The sequence below is a fragment of the Macrotis lagotis genome, chromosome X, assembly GCF_037893015.1.
Source record: "Macrotis lagotis isolate mMagLag1 chromosome X, bilby.v1.9.chrom.fasta, whole genome shotgun sequence".
Classification (NCBI taxonomy): Eukaryota; Metazoa; Chordata; class Mammalia; order Peramelemorphia; family Peramelidae; genus Macrotis; species Macrotis lagotis.
Window position 1 is genome coordinate 690,877,937 of NC_133666.1, and position 17,507 is coordinate 690,895,443.

The 17,507-nt window shown below is 46.7% G+C and overlaps 1 protein-coding gene across 1 annotated transcript in view; it reads left to right on the forward strand.

Moving 5' to 3' along the window:
• The first annotated feature begins 3,591 nt into the window (after positions 1–3,591).
• MTMR3 (myotubularin related protein 3) overlaps positions 3,592–17,507 on the forward strand; it is a 167,822-nt gene continuing 153,906 nt past the window's right edge. The window contains exon 1 of the mRNA XM_074206309.1: positions 3,592–3,689. The gene's annotated coding sequence lies outside the window, so the exon portion shown is untranslated. The remainder of the gene's footprint in view (positions 3,690–17,507) is intronic.

Below are 17,507 nucleotides of genomic sequence, written 5' to 3' on the forward strand. Positions count from 1 at the left end.
TAGGATTTGAATTTTGAATGCAAGCCTCTACTTGGAAATGTTCCCAAACCAGAAATGAAATACCCACTGAGATAGCTGGCCAGCTCCAGTTCTTATGAGGTAGCACAGTGTGATAAGTGATTAGTTTTCATTTCTATATTAGTTATGGGAAACTGAAGAAAGCAGTTTATATCTTATAGAGAAACAGCTGGGGAGGACGAGGAAAAAAAGTTAAGGTGGTGGAATGAAATCGAGTTAGTTTACGTCTTGTTGGGAATAAGGGGAATTTCTCTAAAGAGAGGAAGTGGATGGATTTGCAGCAGGAAAGGCCTAGACTATAGCATTGGAGGGTTGTGTGAACTGATGAACAAACTGACCCAGTCTAGGTGTCAGATTCACACATCTGAGTTACACATACCTTTCAAGGATCCGGCTACCAAATTGTGGGGAAGGGGAGGTTTGAGAAGGAATTTGAACCCTTGTGGGGAGAGAATTGGGCCTTTGACTTCTGTAATACACAGCCAATTGGGGACATGGGAGGGACTTGTGTTTCTAAACAGGAGATAAAAGGCCATGATTTCATGCCACAGGGGTGCCCATTTCTGTTTGGGACACTTATTTTTTTTCTTTGTTTTTGTTTTTAGGTTTTTTGCAAGGCAAATGGGGTTAAGTGACTCGCCCAAGGCTCTACAGCTAGGTAATTATTAAGTGTTTGAGGATGGATTTGAACTCAGGTTCTCCTGACTCCAGGACCAGTGCTCTATCCACTTTGCCACCTAGCTGCCCTTTTTGCTTTGTTTTTGCAAGGCAATGGGATTGACTCACCCAAGGTCACAAAGCTAGTAATTATTAAGTGTTTGAGATGGATTTGGACTCAGGTCCTTCTGACTCCAGGGCTGGTGCTCTATCCACTTTTCCACCTGGCTTCCCGGGACACCTGTTCTTAAGGACCTTTCTTTTTAATTAAGGACCTTTCAATAAAGGATCCACTTTGTTTCACTAATGGCAGTTATGAATTTTTGATAAGGTGTTTGTTTCTTACACACAGTGCAGATTGGGGAAGAATCTTGAAATTAGATTTTGGAGAATCTCACCTTTCCTCCTGGGTAACCCTAGATTCACCTATGCTCCCTCTGCTTAATAAGAGTATCAGATAATGAAATGGTCCCTATATTCTATGACCTTGAGTAAATCATCTCTTTTATCTGGGATTCGGTTTACTTCTCTCTTAGGATGGGGGGGGGGGTCTTTTCCAGTTCTAAAATCTCCAGGCATTAGATCTACCAGTCTTAGGAATGAGAGAAATGAGGAGGGCTTCATGGAGGAGGTGACATTTATATTTCCATTACTCCATTCTCATGTTCCTGCTGCCTCTGACTTTCTCCCATCACCTTGGATTTGTTCTGCTCTCCTTTATTTTCTAATTCCTTGGTCTATTTTCTCAGTATTTCTTGGATGGAATCATGGAGGGCATCGATCTGTAAGCATTTATTAAGTGCCTACTGTGTCCTTTAACTCAGTCACAGAATTTAAACTCAGGGATCATGTTGCCTCACTCTCTTCCCCCTCATTTTATTTTTTCTGATTACATGTAAAGACAATTTAACATTCATTTTTGTTACTTTATTTTTTCCAGTTAGAAAGAAAACTTTCTACATTCATTCTTTGGTAAGCTTTGAGTTCCATACTTTTCTACCTCCCTCCTTTATCTCCCTATGGCAGTGACTAATCTGACACTGTTCATATATAAATATATCTCTATCTATATAAATATATATACACATATTTCCATATGAATCACTCACATTCATTTAAAAAAATGTCGAGTTCTGAATTTTCTCCTTCCCTCCGTCCTTCCTTTCCTCTCTTCCAATAATAGCGGTTTGATAAGTTACATATGTGCAACCATGTAAAGCATATTTCCCAAAGAAGACTTAAGGGAGGAGTTTCTGCTCTCAAGGAGCTTACAGTCCAATGGGGGCGCCGGCAAACCACAAAAGGAAGCTGAGGGGGCAGGAAATGGAAGCTCCTTGGTTCTGGGGTGCAGGGCTGGGGGTGTTTGCCGCAGCCATCCCCCATCAGCTTTTCTCCTGGGAGTTACTGGGGAGGACCCTCTTAGGCTCCGCCCCCAGGGGAGTATCCTCCCCTCCCTCCTCCCCCCTGTACTGCAGGTAGGGATGCTCCTTCAGTCCTAAGCCTTACTGGGGGTCCAGGGACAGACGGGTCCCACCCCCTGAAGAGAAAGGCTCCTTTTCTTCCCCTCCTCTGTTTTGGGGCTTCCTACGGTCCCCTAAGCCCTCCAGGGCCGTGGCCTAGCTCCGCCCCCTGCATGGGCCTTTAGCCCCATTAGGTTCTGCTGCGGAAGGGGAAGGGGTGGGGGGACTGTTTCCCTTCAGAGCCCTGTGGTCCTGGCCCCTGGTGGGGGCGTGGCTGGAGCCCCCCAGGCCCTGCCCACCTGCTCCTGGAGCCTGGTAGACCCTCAGGCTCTTCGGGGGCGTGGCTTGAGCGGCTTCGGCCCCGCCCCCTCAGCATCCTCCCCAGGCACGGCCCTGCGGGTCTCTTCCCCCCGTGTGTCCCACCCGGGTTGGCCGCGGACCCTCTCCCCGCGGGCTTGCGGGTGAGTTCCTTGAGAAGAGGAACCACTCCGGGAGCATTTGTGAAGCGCCGCCTGAGGGTTCAAGGCTGGGGATGCAGAAGGCCAAGACGTCCTTGCCGTCCAGGGACTTACCGTTGTAGGCGCAATAAGTGGGAGACCACCCGCAGAGGGGAGGCATTAGCACGGAGAGGCTGGGGTTGCTTCTGCCTTTTTGGGGTCCCCAGCACTTAGCACAGAGCGTGCCCCGAGTAGCGGCTTGTTGTAACTCCCGGAGTGAAGGCGGGGCCTGGGGCCAGCCCCGCCCCCGAGCAGCCCCCATTGGCCCTAAGGCGTTCCTTGAGCCGCGTGGGGGCGTGGCTTAGAGCTCCGACCCCGCCTCTTGCCTCCTCGGCTAGGATGGGGCCTCTGTGGGCCCGACTCGGGCGGAGGTGGTGGGGTGTCCCTTGAGGGGGTTCTCTAGTCTTGGGGTCCTTCCCCAGAAGGCTGGCGGGGGCGTGTTCGGTGAAGGATCCCCGCCCTCGGCTACCCCCCCCGCAACCTGGAGGCGCGGCGGGGGCGTGGCCTCCCCGTCTCCCTGACACCGCCCAGGGGGCGTGCCCGGCGCTCAGGCCCCGCCCCGCGGCGCGCACGCGCGTTCTCTCCCTCTCGGGCGGGGGCGGGAGGCGGAGGGGGCGTGTCCGTGGCGCCCGCCGCCCCGCCCGCGCCCCCCCTCGGCTCCCCGGGCGCGCGCTGGCGCCGGCGCGCGCCCCCGCCCGGCGTCTCGTGGGCGCGCTCTGTGTGGCCGCCGCCGCCATGTTGTTGTGGCGGTGAAGGCGGAGCGGCGGCGGCGGAGCAGCCGGAGCAGCCGGAGCCGGAGCCGGGCCGGGGCCCTCGTCCAGCCGCAGCGGCGGCCGCAGCCGGGACAGCCCGCGGCGCGCACAGGCCCGCGCCGGCCGCCCCCTCCCCGCGGCCCGCGGCCCCCGTCGCGTCCAGGCGGAGGAGGAGGGGGAGGGGGCCCCGGCTGGGGGCGGAGGAGCCGAGGCCGCGGCCCCGGGGGCTCCGCCATGCGCGGCCGCCCCGGCCCTGCCGCCGCCGCCGCCGCCGCCGCGCTCCGAGCGCCTGCCCGCGGGGCCCGGTGAGTGCGGGGCCCGGGGGGCCGGGGCCGGGGCCGGGGAGTGCGGGGCCCGGGGGTCCGGGGGCCGGGACCGGGGGGCCGGGGAGTGCGGGGGCCGGGGGTCCGGGGGCCGGGACCGGGGGGCCGGTGAGTGCGGGGGCCGGGGGGCCGGGGGGCCGGGGGTCCGGGGGGCCGGGGCCCGGGGCCCGGGGCCGGCGGGCCGGCCAACTGTCAGCGAGGGGCGGGGCCCCTCGGCCCGCGGCGCCCCGGGGGGCGGCCCCGCCTCCTGTCCCCAGGCCGGGCTGCGCGGGCCCGGGCCGGGCCGGAGGGCTGTCCCCCCGCGCAGACGGTTTGTATGGTTGCGTGGCCGCGCGGGCTCGGGGCCCGGGGCTCCCCGGAGGCCCCTGTCCGTACTGCCGGGCGCTGGGGGGCCGTTCCCCGCCCCCACCGACACCTCATAGACCCCCGGAATGTTGGGCCGGCGGGGCCCGGCAGCCCCGCAGCCCGGGTGAGGACGGGCCCCGCCGGCCCCGGGACCCGCCCCGTGCGCCAGAAATTTCCTAAGACATTCATGAGAGCTTTATGAGCCGCCCCAAAGGGGTGATTCAAGCCCCATCACCCCGAGCTTCCCCAGGCCACCTCCCCAAGGGTGTTGCCCTCGGGAACCCCGCACTTGGGGCTGCTGAAGGGGACTGAGAACCCCCCCCCCCCCCCACTTTCCCAACTTAGAGCCCGGAGGGAGGGGGCCCTTGGAGATGGCGCGTCCAGCCTCCTAACCAGGCCCTGGGCCTCCTGACAGCTAAGCACCCGCGGCCTGTACAAGGAACCCCAAGTGATCCGGGCAAGAGAACTCTTGGGCTGCTGAAGTCGGGAGGGACCTTAGAGGTCATGGATTCCAGGCCCCCCCAGGACAGGGAGGAAGCAAAGCCTGGAGGGGCAGCTCTGGCCCTGCCCCCCCCCCCCCCAGCCTTCTCAGCGGGGGGAACTGTCTCCCTCTCCCCTTGAGTGGGGCAAAGAGATTGAAGGTTCCCTGGGAAAAACACCCATCTGTCGGCTGGGGGCAGGGAGAGGAGAGATGATGGTGCTGCAGTGAATCCAGGGAGTTGCGGTCCAGTCAGCCCGCAAGGGTTGGATTCGAATCCTGTCCCTATCATCTCTGAGCCTCTCTAAAACGGGGTTTGTACACCCTGCTCTCTCAAGTCCCTTCTGGCCCTTAATAGTCTGTCACTGCAAAGGGGGGAGGAGGCTTGGGGCAGAGAACTTGAAATATAGGCTTTCTCTGGAGAAGAGCCGCCATATGAAAGGGAAAGGTAAGGTGGAGAGCTTTTGGTTGTTCTCACTCATTTCCTGGACCCAGGATGGGGTTTTGTTAAATCTTGGAGTCTCTCCTGAGTTTGCTGGGAGAGGGTGTGGCGCTTGGTGGGAATCTGGATGTAGGCGACTCACAGTATTTGGGCCACTTTTGTGGCCGTCTTGCTTTGGGACATTTTCTTGACCTGGTAGCAAGTGGGCAGGAGGGTTATTTTAGAGAAAATGAAGATGGTGGAAAAGAAACTTCAGGAATCCTGGGGAACAATGTGCGAGCTGCTCAGTAAAGGATTACAATGTATTTGTAAAGATAGAAATTGGGGCATTTTATGTATCACATCTTGGAAAAGAAGCTCCAAGGACAAAGGCTCTGTTCTTTGGAAACCTCTGCCGCTGTACCAGTTCTCTTCTTTTTTTTTTCCCTTTTCTTGTGGCAGCGTTTCTGATCTCTTTAGTAAGTTCTCCAGGGTGGAAGAGTTTCACTTTTTTCCAGTGCCGGCTTCTACAAATGAGAACCGTTGTTTCATGTGGGGACTTTCTAGTGATCTCCATCATTTTACCAAGTAAGCCTCCTTCATAAGGCCTTACTAAAAAGTGTTGCAGCTTTCTCTTCTCATTCTAATTCAATTTAGTTGTGGAGTTGTGGGATCTGCATGGTGCTCTTAGAGGCACTCCTTGTCACTGCAAGTTACTGGAGGGATCAGGGATGGTTTTCTGTCTTTGGGCAGGAGGCAACATTTCCTTTGTGTTTTGCATTTATGAAGCAGGCCAGAAAGCCCATCATCCTAAAAGAGAATGTTCTCTATACTTTGGTGTTAGAGCACAATTAATCAAGTTTCCCTCTTTTTTGGAATAAATTTGGTATGAGATAAGTGAGTCCTTCACTTCCCAAACAGACCTATTAGAGAGTAATTATTTGTTACAAGGAGTTTTCTTTTGATGAAAAGTTCCCCTTTGCAGAGCATATTTACTGATTGTTTTGTATTTGACCTACCCCTGTGGAAGTGAGGTGGTATTGAGTGGGGGAAAGAGGAAGTGGCAAGTTCTCATAGAAATTTCAAGCTGATGTTTTAGGAGCCACAGCCTTCTTGAAAGTCAGTTATAAATTAAGAAGAATTCCCTCTTAATAATGGAAAATCATTTGAAGCACATAAATTCAAGTTGCACACCAATTTTTTCCAAGAACACTTTGACTTCTTAAAATTGAAGGTCCCTGTATTCAGGGTTACCCCAGGTGTGTTTGTGGAGGTTGCAGGTTGCAGAAGGAGGGGGAGGTAGATCCTGCCTGAAGAAGAACTTCTGGAGACAATCCTAGCATAAAAAAGGGAACCCAGCCTTGCCCTGAAGACTCTCAGCTTCCACTAGAAAGCAGGCCAGGGTTTTGATGAGAATGGGGAGGTGCTCTGTTAGGTAGGCCTGAGGAGAGGCCTTGTCAGTGCGGGTAGCAGTGTTGTTCATCATCTGTCTGGAAAATGGCAATTGGCTAGCCAATCCCTGAGGTCTCTACCAGCTTGAAAATTCGGTGATGCTGAAATTTGTTGTTTCATTCAATGTAGAAGACAGAAATTTGAATCCATATTTAATCATTCTCTTATCCTGATGCCCCAGCCTGGCTTTATATTTATTTGCCTGTGGATTTTGGTCAGCATTGTCCCAGCTTGCTCTCAAAACGGACTATACATTGCTAGTATGATGTAGAAATAACCTGTCTTCACTGTTGAAATTCACTTAGTGTTGAAACAAATGGAGTTTCACAAAGGGAACTTGAAAGTGGGTTCTCACCAAACTCTGTGGGTCAGAGGATTTTCACAATCATTGGCATTAGTTGTTTACTAAAAACACCTGAATTCCGTAACCTCACCTAGATGACTGTGTACCTTTGCTAATCTAATCCATCTTGGGTCCTCAATTAGCTGGGAAGACTCTCAAATGACTGATTCATAAAGATAGAGAAAGTCAATGAATTTTATGCCATACACATGTATGCATGCACATATAGTCATGATTACACATAGCCAAGCATAAGCACATGCAAATAGTCACATGCATGTTTAGCCATGTATGTAGCCATGCACACATGCAATAATGTACAGATGTAGTGAAGGATATATGCATCTATAGATAGAGCCATGCATATACATGTGCCTGTGTGTAACCATGTCTGTATAGCTCTCTATACATGCATGCACACTAGCCAGATTTATATTTGTGCATAGCATGCATGTGTACACATAGACACCTGGAACCATCCATGTATAAATGTGTACTTAGCCGTCTGTGTGTGTAACTCTATAGACATATGTATGCATATGTATAAATGGGACCTATATACTTTCATCTTTCTCTTTTGCCTCTAGAAAAATGAGTATATACTCAGTGCTAGTGACTAGTAATGAAGAGCACATTCCTTCTTTCTGCTAACACTTAATAACAACTATTTTCAGGGAGTGTGCTTTGGAGTAGGGTTTGATTGGGTGTTTCTGAACTCTGGGTCAAAACAAAATGTTATCGCTAATAAAGTTAAACTATCAAAAAAAGGGGAAAAATAATTTCTTTGAAAGGGGAGTGATAAAAGCATGACAGTTTTGAAAGGTTTTTTTTTATAATAGTAATGGGATCTGCTATGCAGAGTACAAAGATGGTTGGCACTGGGGGCAGAGCAGAGTGCCCAGTATAAAATCCACTTGATTTATCTGTGTTCTTCAGGATCAGAGTAGCATTCTGGATTTAGGGTTAGAAGGATCCTTGGTTTACTTCCAGGCCAGCTCCCCCATTGTAAAGAGAAGACTTCATGGAGATGAAATGACTTATTCCAGGTCCAATGAGTAATAAATGGTAGAGCTGGTCTTTGAACTGGCGCTCTGAGCCCACTTCCAGGCCTCTTGTCCCTCTGCCTCACCTCTGAGGGGGGGTCAGTTTATGGTGTTCTACCTGAGGGGTCCTATCTCCCTCCCTAATGGTCTCTTGACTGGCCATTAACCATCAGGAGCAGTAACTGTAGCAGAGTCTGAGTGATGGATGTTTCCTGGTTCTCAAACAAGTTTCTGTAGTGAAACTGCACTTTGGGGTTACTTGTGAGTTCTCTCTCTCTCTCTCTTTTGGATCTGGGACCAGGAGGGGTGTGAATTAATAAGTGTGGTATCCATCAATTTGGCAAATACTTGGACTTGGCTGTCAGGGATGAATGTCTGAAAGGAGAAATAAGCAAATTTATCATATTAAATAAATATGTTAAAAAGAAAAGAACAAGAATATCATTGAGGGAGTTCCATTTAAGTTACTGTGGTAAGTACAAGCACCTAGAAATTACAATTCAGTTTTGGGTACTTGACAATTTTCAGTTGGACTGATGAATATTGTCAAGGTTCATAACCTTGATCTAATGTGCTCTCAGTTTTGTATTGCATTATTTATTTTGTTAAACATTTCCCAATTACATTTTAATCTCAGATTTAAGAGATCTCTCAACATTTGTTTCCATTAAAAAAATGGACACTTGAAGGAACAGTAGCTGGTATACAATCTTAACAAATAAGCTATGACATCTAATTTGAGATTTGTCAGAACATTGATGAATTAGTAGTGTCTCCAGTATCTGTTTTTTTTTTGTTTGTTTGTTTTTTGCAAGGCATTGGGGTTAAGTGACTTTCCCAGGGTCACATGGTGACTGTAATTATTAAGTATCTGAGGCTGCATTTGAACTCAGGTCCTCCTGACTTCAGGGCTGATGTCTATCCACTTTGTCACCTAGTTGCCCCCTCCAGTAATATTTATCTGAGATTTAAATTAAGGAGAGAGCCAAGTGATGTGTATAGTACACTTTGGAGGACTTGCCCCAGACATTTACTAGTCATGTGATTTTGGGCAAGACATTGAAACTGAGTTACAGTTTCTTTATGGAAAATGAATATAGGGCGGCTAGGTGGTGCAGTGGATAGAATACCAGCCTTGGAGTCAGGAGCACCTGAGTTCAAATCTGGCCTCAGACACTTAACAATTACCTAGCTGTGTGACCTTGGGCAAGTCACTTAACCCCATTGCCTTGCAAAAAAAAACTTAAAAAGAAAACAAAAGAATGAATATAATAGCCTTTATATTATGGAATGGTTTTGAGGATCAAATGAGATTAAGGATAACATTAATGCTAGTCACTGTATTAAGTTTTGGACATATTAAAAAAAAGAGGCAAAATAGTTCTTGCCCACAAAGAGAGCACATTCTCCCAGAAGAGACGGTATATAAATAGGTAGTTACATACAAAATATATACAGGTGCAGGCCCTCATCACCTCCTTCCTGGACTATTCCATTGCAACTGGTGGTGGGCCTACCTGCCTTTATGCTTTTTCTTTTTCTTCTCTTAATATAATTTCCATTCAGTCTCTAAAATGACCATATGGTCTCATCCTAACCCCTCCAGTGGCTCCTTGTTACTTCTAGGTGCAAATGCAAAATGCTCTATTTGACATTCAAAGCCCCTCCTTCTTTTCCAGTATTCTTACATCTTAATTCTTGAAATGTGCTCTTTGATCTAGGGACACTAGTCTCCTGGCTGGTCTGGGAATGAGGCACTTCATTTCTTGGCTTGGACTGGTCCCCATGCTGGGAATACTCCTTTCTCTGTTCTGACTTGGGCCTTGACTTCAAGTCCCAACTAAAATCCCACCTTCCACAGGAAACTTTTCTAAACCCTCTTATTTCTGCTGATTAGCTCCTATTTAGCCTGTGTGCAGCTTGCTTTGTATATATTTGTTTATTTGTTGTCCCCCCATTGGATTACTACAAGTAGTAAGCTACTTGTAGGCTGGGACTATCTTTTGACTCTTCTTATGTTCCCTGTGCTTAGTGTTTGATGTTTATTGATTTGAATTGGATTGCAATTCATTTGCAATCTTGTTTAGAGAGGTGATAGACTTAGGATGCAGGTTAAGCCATAGATTTGTTGGACATGGCTAGCTAGCATGGAAATTTGTTTTGCTTGTTTATTTGGGTTTTTTTTTTTTTATTCCTTGGGAAAGGCAGGTAGGAAGGACAAATAGGGAAAAAAAAAGAGAGAGAAGATTGTTATGATGGTTGAGGTGAGAGGCAATGAAAGCCTGAACTAGGGTTATGACTGAGTGGAGAAGAAATGTAGATGAGAGATTCTGAAGGTAGAAATGGCAATATTTGCTAATGAATTGGATACTTGGGTTGAAATGAGTAGGTAGGGATGAGAACAAGGTTTCAAATCTGGGTGCCTGGAAGGATGGTGATAGTAATTACTTGATAGCAATAGGGAAGTTCAGAAGAGGGGACAGTTTTGGAGGCAGAAAAGGGAAGAGATAATAATGAATTCTGTTTTGACTATGTTGAGTTTGAGATGCCTACAGGATATTTGATTTGTGATGTCTTAGAGGCAGTGGATGGTTGAGTATAGCTCAGGAGAGAGGTTAGGCCTGGATCTTTAGATTAGGGAATCATCCGCATGGAGAAGATAACTGAAGCCAAAGGAACCAACAGAGGGCCCGGGCAGAGCCTTCGTGATGCCCAGGGTTGGTGCATGAAATCTGGATGAAGAACAAAGAGGAAAATGAGGGGTGATCAGAAAAGTAATTCGGAGGAGAATCTGGAGCGAGAAATGACATAGAAACCCCGAGGGGAGAAAAGTATCTGGTAGAGTGCGGTCTACAATATTAAATGCAGAAGAGTAGTCAGAAAGAATGAAGATTGAGAAAAGGCCGCTGGATTTGACAGTTGGGAGAAGGCAGCTCCCTTTGAATGATGAGAATTTAGAAGGGAGTGAGAGAAGGGGAAGGAGAGCTTAGGAACTTAGGTTGCTTTATTAAGGAGTTTAGTTGTGAAAGGGAAGAGAGGTAGAGAAAGGATGGTGAGTGGTAATGGAAAGAACAAATGAAGATTTGGTTTGATTTTTAAAGGATAAAGGAGACTGGAGCATGTGTGTCGGCAGCAGAGAAAGAACCCGTAGATAGTGAGCAAATGAAGAGACCAGAGAGTGTGGTGATGATCTTAGAAAAGTCAGGGTGCACTAATACTAATACCTGGGTGTCAGGAAGAACTGAGGTTGTCTTCCTTCAAACACTGTGTGTGTGTGTGTGTGTGTGTGTGTGTGTCTGTCTGTCTGTCTGTCTGTCTGTGAGCCCAGGCAAATCACACTTCACTTCTCTCAATTTCCTTATCTGAAAAATGGGGATAATGAAATAGCTGTTGTGGGCATCAGCTGAAGATCATGTTATTTGTAAAATGTTCTTCAAACCTGAAGGCTCTCTAGCATCAGAAGGGAGTGACAGAAAAGGATGTGGAGGAAAATGTCAGACTATGATGATGCGGAGGGTAACTCTTAGTGTATGATCTCATTTTTGTGGATGAAATCTGAGGCAAGACCTGCAGTTCAGAGAGTGAGAGCAAGGTCATCTGTGGAGGTCTGGGAAGAGACAATGTTTAGGACCGTCACTATAGAGAAAGAGCAGGCTAGTGAATCAGTTCAGAATAGAAGGATTTTCTGGCTACACTGAAGTCCCAATTGATATTAGATCATAACAGATTTGGAGTGAACCCAGTCAGCATGGTTTCCTGATTTCTTCCAGCTTTGTTCAGTAGCAAGTGTATAGGAATAAAGGAGGCAGATGGTGAGCCCAGACCAGAGTTGGGGTTTGGAGAGGGATTTGAGGGCAGAAGGAAGTGGGAATAAGGAAGGGAAGAGAGTGTCACCAGTGCAGAAGTGATGATCCTGGGTGGGAGAAGTAGAGGCTGTGAGGAGGAAGAACAGGATGATAAGGCAGAGGGCAAGCTGACATGATAAAGGATTAGGGATAAAGACATTTCAGAGTTTAGAAACAAGGAAATAGAAGAGATGGGGGGGGGAGTGAGATTAAGGGTGTGTCTATCCATCTGTGTCTATGAAGTTAAAGTGAATTAGAGGAACAGATTATGGGAATTTAGGAGTTAGAGCCCTTTGCTAACCGTAAGGGGTAACATGTTTACTGGAATCATTCTCATTTTCAGCAGCAGCAGCATCTGTTCAAGTCATGTTGCAGTTTAGATCCTGAAAAAAAAGTCGACATTCATTTGATTCATTTGGAGTATTCTCCATTTTGATGACCTGGGAAAATAGAAAGAGACTAATGAGCTAATAAAGTTGGAAGCACTCAGCAGGAACAAGTCATTGTGGCATAGTGGGCCCAGACCCTCTGTTCCATGGACAAATTAATTCCCTTCTTCTGGTCTCAGTCTTCTCATCTGCAAAGTGAGCAGGTTGGCAAATGATACATGAGAGGTTTCTGATTTTAGATCTCATGGGGCTTATGAAGACAGAAGGACTAACCACAGGCAGGGAAGCCTTCTCATTTTTTGGCTCTCTGTCAGGTGTCTTGAGAAGCAAAAGAAACACTTTGTTTTGGCATTATTCTGTGATCTGGCATGCAAATAATATTTTTTAGCTCACTTTTGTATCAAAAATTTTCAAGTTGTCTAAACTCTTGAAGGAGGTAGGTAGTCTAATCACTCAGCAAGCATTTATTAAGTGAAGACAGTGGTCTGGATATACCAAGACAAAATTGAAACAGTTCCTGTCTTCAGAGAACTCACATTCTAGTGTATGAATATTTTTACCCTTATTTTGCAGATGAGGAGATCTGAGGCTTAGCGAAATTTATGTGGAATCACATAGCTAATGGTAGAACACAATGAGGATCAGATAGAAGTCACCTGATACCAAAGTTGGTCCATCAGTCAGGCAGCTAGCCTTTATTAACATGTGTCAGACACTGTGCTAAGAAGCCCTGGAGATACAAAAGATAAAACAAGAGAAAAACTCGCCCCTCCTCTCCTGGTGTTCTAAGGGGCGGGGCAGCATGTGAACAATAGAGGATGGACTGGCTCGAGATAGGGTAAATTGGATTTGAACCCAGGTACTCCTGACTCCAAGGCTGGTGCTCCATCCACTGTGCCACCTAGCCACCCGAGATAGGGTAAATTGGGAGGGGCCAGTTGGATTCTGTAGGCCACAGGTGGGCCTGCCTGTAGTTAAGACTTGAAGGAGGCAGAGGTGATGAGGAAAAGGGGCCCGGAATGCAGGGAGGACTCCAAAGGGAGATGGAATGTATGTGAGAGGGGCAACCAGGTGCAGCCCTAGGCTCTGGAGCTCTGAGGAGGTTTTGTGTGGAAATATGGGGTCAGGTTATCAAAGACTTTCCTAACCAAACAGAGATTTTATGTTTGATCTTGGAAGTCATAGACAGCAGTTGGAATTTATTGAATTGAGGAATGACATCGTCAGCCTGTGCATTAGGAAGCTGACTTTGATCTGAGGGGATAACGATAGAGAGGTAGTTGAGGTAGCAGTCTCAGGGTCTAACAGTCTAGGGGTGAGATTATGAGGGCCTGCAACAGGTGGGGGCAGTGTCTGAAGACAGGTTAGGAGTAGGGGATGCTTTATTGCCCGACATTGAGCCTGGTTGCCTGGGAGAGTGCGGAGAGCTCTCTCAACAGGAAGAGGGCAACTGCTGAATTTTTTGATGTCTATGAGGCATCCTGTTAGAGATAACGGTCTAGAGGTGGGGAGAGAAGTTAGGCTGGCCCAGGAGATGGGAGCATCATCTAGAGAGAAGTGACTATTTAGCCTCTGACCTCTGTGGAGATCACCTAGTGACGATAAAGAAGTGAAAGAGAAGGGGGTGTGGGGGAATGGGAACACTTATGATGTCCCAGGCACTGTGCTAAGCAGCTTTTCAAAACATTTTAAAGAATTTTTTTTTTAGTTTTTGCAAGGCATTGGGGTTAAGTGGCTTGCCCAAGACCACACAACTAGGTCATTATTAAGCTTCTGAGGCCAGGAACTCAGGTACTCCTGACTCCAGGGCCGGTGCTCTATCCACTGTGCCACCTAGCCGCCCCTTAAAGAATTTTTTAACATTGATTTTTTTTTTTTTAGGTTTTTGCAAGGCAGATGGGGTTAAGTGTCTTGCCCAAGGCCATACAGCTAGGTAATTATTAAGTGTCTGAGACCAGATTTGAACCCAGGTACTCCTGACTCCAAGGCCGGTGCTTTATCCACTACGCCACCTAGCGGCCCAACATTCATTTTTAAATTGATAGTTCTCTCCAAATTCTCTCCCTTCAGCTTCCCCAACCAGTGAGAAGACAAGAAATATGATGACATTATATATGTGAAGTTATGCAAAACATAGTTCCATATTAGCCACGTTAAAAAAAAACCCTTCAAGAATAATAATGTGAAAGGAAATCTGCTTCAGTTATCTCTGGAGCTACATAATATTTTTCATCATGTGTCCTCTGGAATTGTTGTAGATCATTGTATTGAACAAAGCACTTGACAAATATTATATCTCATTTGATCCTACTGATGAGGAAGTGCTATTACTATCTTTGTTTTACAGTTAAGGAAGATGAGGCCGAAAAAGAGAAGTGACTTGGTCATCCAGCTAGTGTCTTAGGCAGAATTTGAACTTAGTTCTTGACTCTAGGTTCAGCTTTCTAGCTACTGTGCCACTCCACTGCCCAGGACAGAACCTGGGGGAATCTTCAGGTTCAATGTGAAGATTAGCAAAGAAGACATAAAAGTAGTAGACAGGTAGGAGAAGAACCAGGAGAGAATTAGTTAGGTGGCTTGGAGGATAGTACTAGTCTCGTTAAAATCGGAATTGGAGTCCTTTTGGTACACTAGCAGTGGGACTGGGCAAAGATGGCTAATCAGTCTCTCTGAAATTTAGTTTCCTTATAGTAAAATGGTAATAATAATAATAATAATAATAGTCTCTATTTCACAAAGCTGTTGCTAGAATCCAATAAGAGAATACATCTCAAGTGCTTTGTAAACCATAAGGCATCCTATTAATGCTAGTTAGTGTTTTTTGGATGAATTTTGGAGGCAGGCTGGGAAAAGGGTGGAATGTACCTCTGGATTTTCTTACGTAAAAGTGTAGGCTAGAAGTCAGACTTAAACCATGGTCTCTTAAGTGCACATTGTCTTATGTATACGCAAACACACATCTATACAGATGGTAGTTCTGTGACTAGGGATGAAAGCAGTCAGGGTCACAGTAATCACTCTCTAGCTTTAGCACTTGCAAGTTTTAGAACTTTGCCATCATCTTACTGTGGCAGCTTCTGTATGGGCATTTAAAGATGGGTGCTCCATGGAAGGCATGAGCACGGACTGAAGGCTGGGATTTTCCTCTGTAGTCTAGGAGACTGACAGTGCTCTCTTCTACAGGTAGTTCTTGAAAATAGTACTGTTGCTTCAGTAGCAATTTGGACAGACATACTGTCCTAGGAAACTGATCCGAGGACCTGGCTACCTTGAAGAAATAGGACTTCTCATCTTTTCAGGGAAGCTGGTTCTCTTGGTAGAAATTTTTCATTGCCTTACTGTATATCCTGATTTGAATGAAGGGATAAATGATTACTGCCTACTCCATTTCTTTTACTAGAAAGTACCAATTAATGCTATTTAGGAAAAAACCTGCAAGATTTTTTTAATGCTCTCTTGGGCAGAACTGTATGTTGAAACTTAGCCCAAATGTATTTTTCCCTAAGATTGAATTAAAATTATTTTGTTCTCCCCCCCTCATTTTTGGTTATGAAAGCATGAAATGGTATTTTATTTCACTTGAAAAATGAGTGTGATATTGGTTGGTTCATGAGCTTGACCTTTCCTATTAGAGAGCAGAGATTGAATCTTATTTATCTTTGTGTCTTCCTCAGGACATAATTCTACCATTGTACGTCATGCACTCTTTAATACTTAGAAAGTTTGTCCTTCTCCCTATGATTGTGAGTTATAATCTGCCATGGTTCTGGGAACTGCTGTTTCCCTTGCCCCCAAATGAATCATCTTATAGCAGCCTAGTGCAGGACTTCTTTGGGCTTGGTGTGTCTGCTTCTTGTACAGGACAGACTCATAGGCTCTTGTTGGACTTGTTCTGCTTTGTGTAGGAGCTTGTGTTCTGTTGGCATAGCCTTGGGGAGGCTAAGGTTGACCCCCTCTTTCCTGCTCCCAGTTGCAATATCACATACGCATGCTACGTTTTATAATTATATGGTATATTTTATAATTATAATGACTTGAATGCCTCCTCAGCACCAGAAGGCCGACTGAATGCATGTATAAGCACTTCATGGCTTACAGAAGACTTTTCTTACCACAAACTTAGAAGGTTGTTGTCCACATTTTACAAAAAAAAGAAACTTAAACACACAACTGAAGGTCACATGGTCAGGAAGTGGCAACCCCCCAAAACTCTTCTTTCTGTGCCTCCCCCTGCTTCCTCTACCATGAGATTTAATTAATACAGATTTATTAGGGATCTTCTAGTATCTGGATACTGGAGCTACAAGGTCAAATATTTACATTCTGTTGGATTTTTTTAAGTAGATGCAAAGGCTATATGCAAGGTTATTTCAGAAGGTTGGAGGCAGTAGGAATTGGAGAAGAGCCTCCTAACCAGGTGAGACCTGAGCTTTGAAGGGTGATAGGGATTAAGTGAAGTGGAGGTGAGGAGGGAGGCATTCCATGCATGGAAGACAACCCGAGCAAAGGAGTGGTGATGGGAGATTGACAAAGCATTGGGGCATGGACAATTATATTGGGTCTGAAGTGCATCTGACATCCAGCCAAGGAGACTATGGGTAGGAAGAGAACCAGCAAAAAAGTATCATTGAGGTTGGCAACCATGGCAGATGTTGTGGAAAGATCAAGAAAAGATGTTAATTGAGATTTGATCATTAAGAGTTCTTGTAACTTTGGAGAGAGGGCATTGAGGAGTTGGGAGTAAGATTGTAGAATATTTAGGAAATGAAGAGGTGAGAAGTAGAGGCACTGAGTGGAGATGACTTTTGCAAAGAATTAGCTAAACAAGGGAGGGGAGATGGAGAATACTAGTTGGGATGGCAGGATCAAGAGAGGATGAGGGTGTCTAGGTAGTGGTAGTGAAAGAGAGACTGAAGTTGAGAGAAGAGGGAATGATGAGGGTATGATAGTCTAGCTAGATAGCTAGAGAATTTGGGAAGGGAGTTTTGGAATAGTGTTTTGATAACTGATGGATTATGGATTAGGAGTGACCTGCAGATTTGGAGCTTCTTGAACTTTAGTACGTGATCACATTAGATGGGCAAAGTAGTGCTGATGCCTTCTGTGTGCAAAGGGAAGGATGTGAGAGGTGTTGCTTATGTAAACTAGATAAGACCTGGTACCTCATTGGACATGGAGGATGATAGAGTGAAGGATGGAAGATGACTAACAGGTAGGGAATTTGGAAAGAGGTGGTGTTGGGGCCAGGAGGTTATGAACTGTCTTCAGGATGCCTGAAGGATTCTAGGTGTGAATGTCCAAGTAGTTATTGATGTGGCACTGGCCCTCAGGAGGCAATGTAGGACTGGTTCTATAGACCTGCCCAGACAAGTTAGTGGAGCTAATAAGATTTGAGATTGGTGGGGATAAGGGGAAGGGACTGAGTGTTAATGAAATGCTACAGAGAGATGAAGGAGGAGAACCTTGAATACCCTTTCCCCCTTG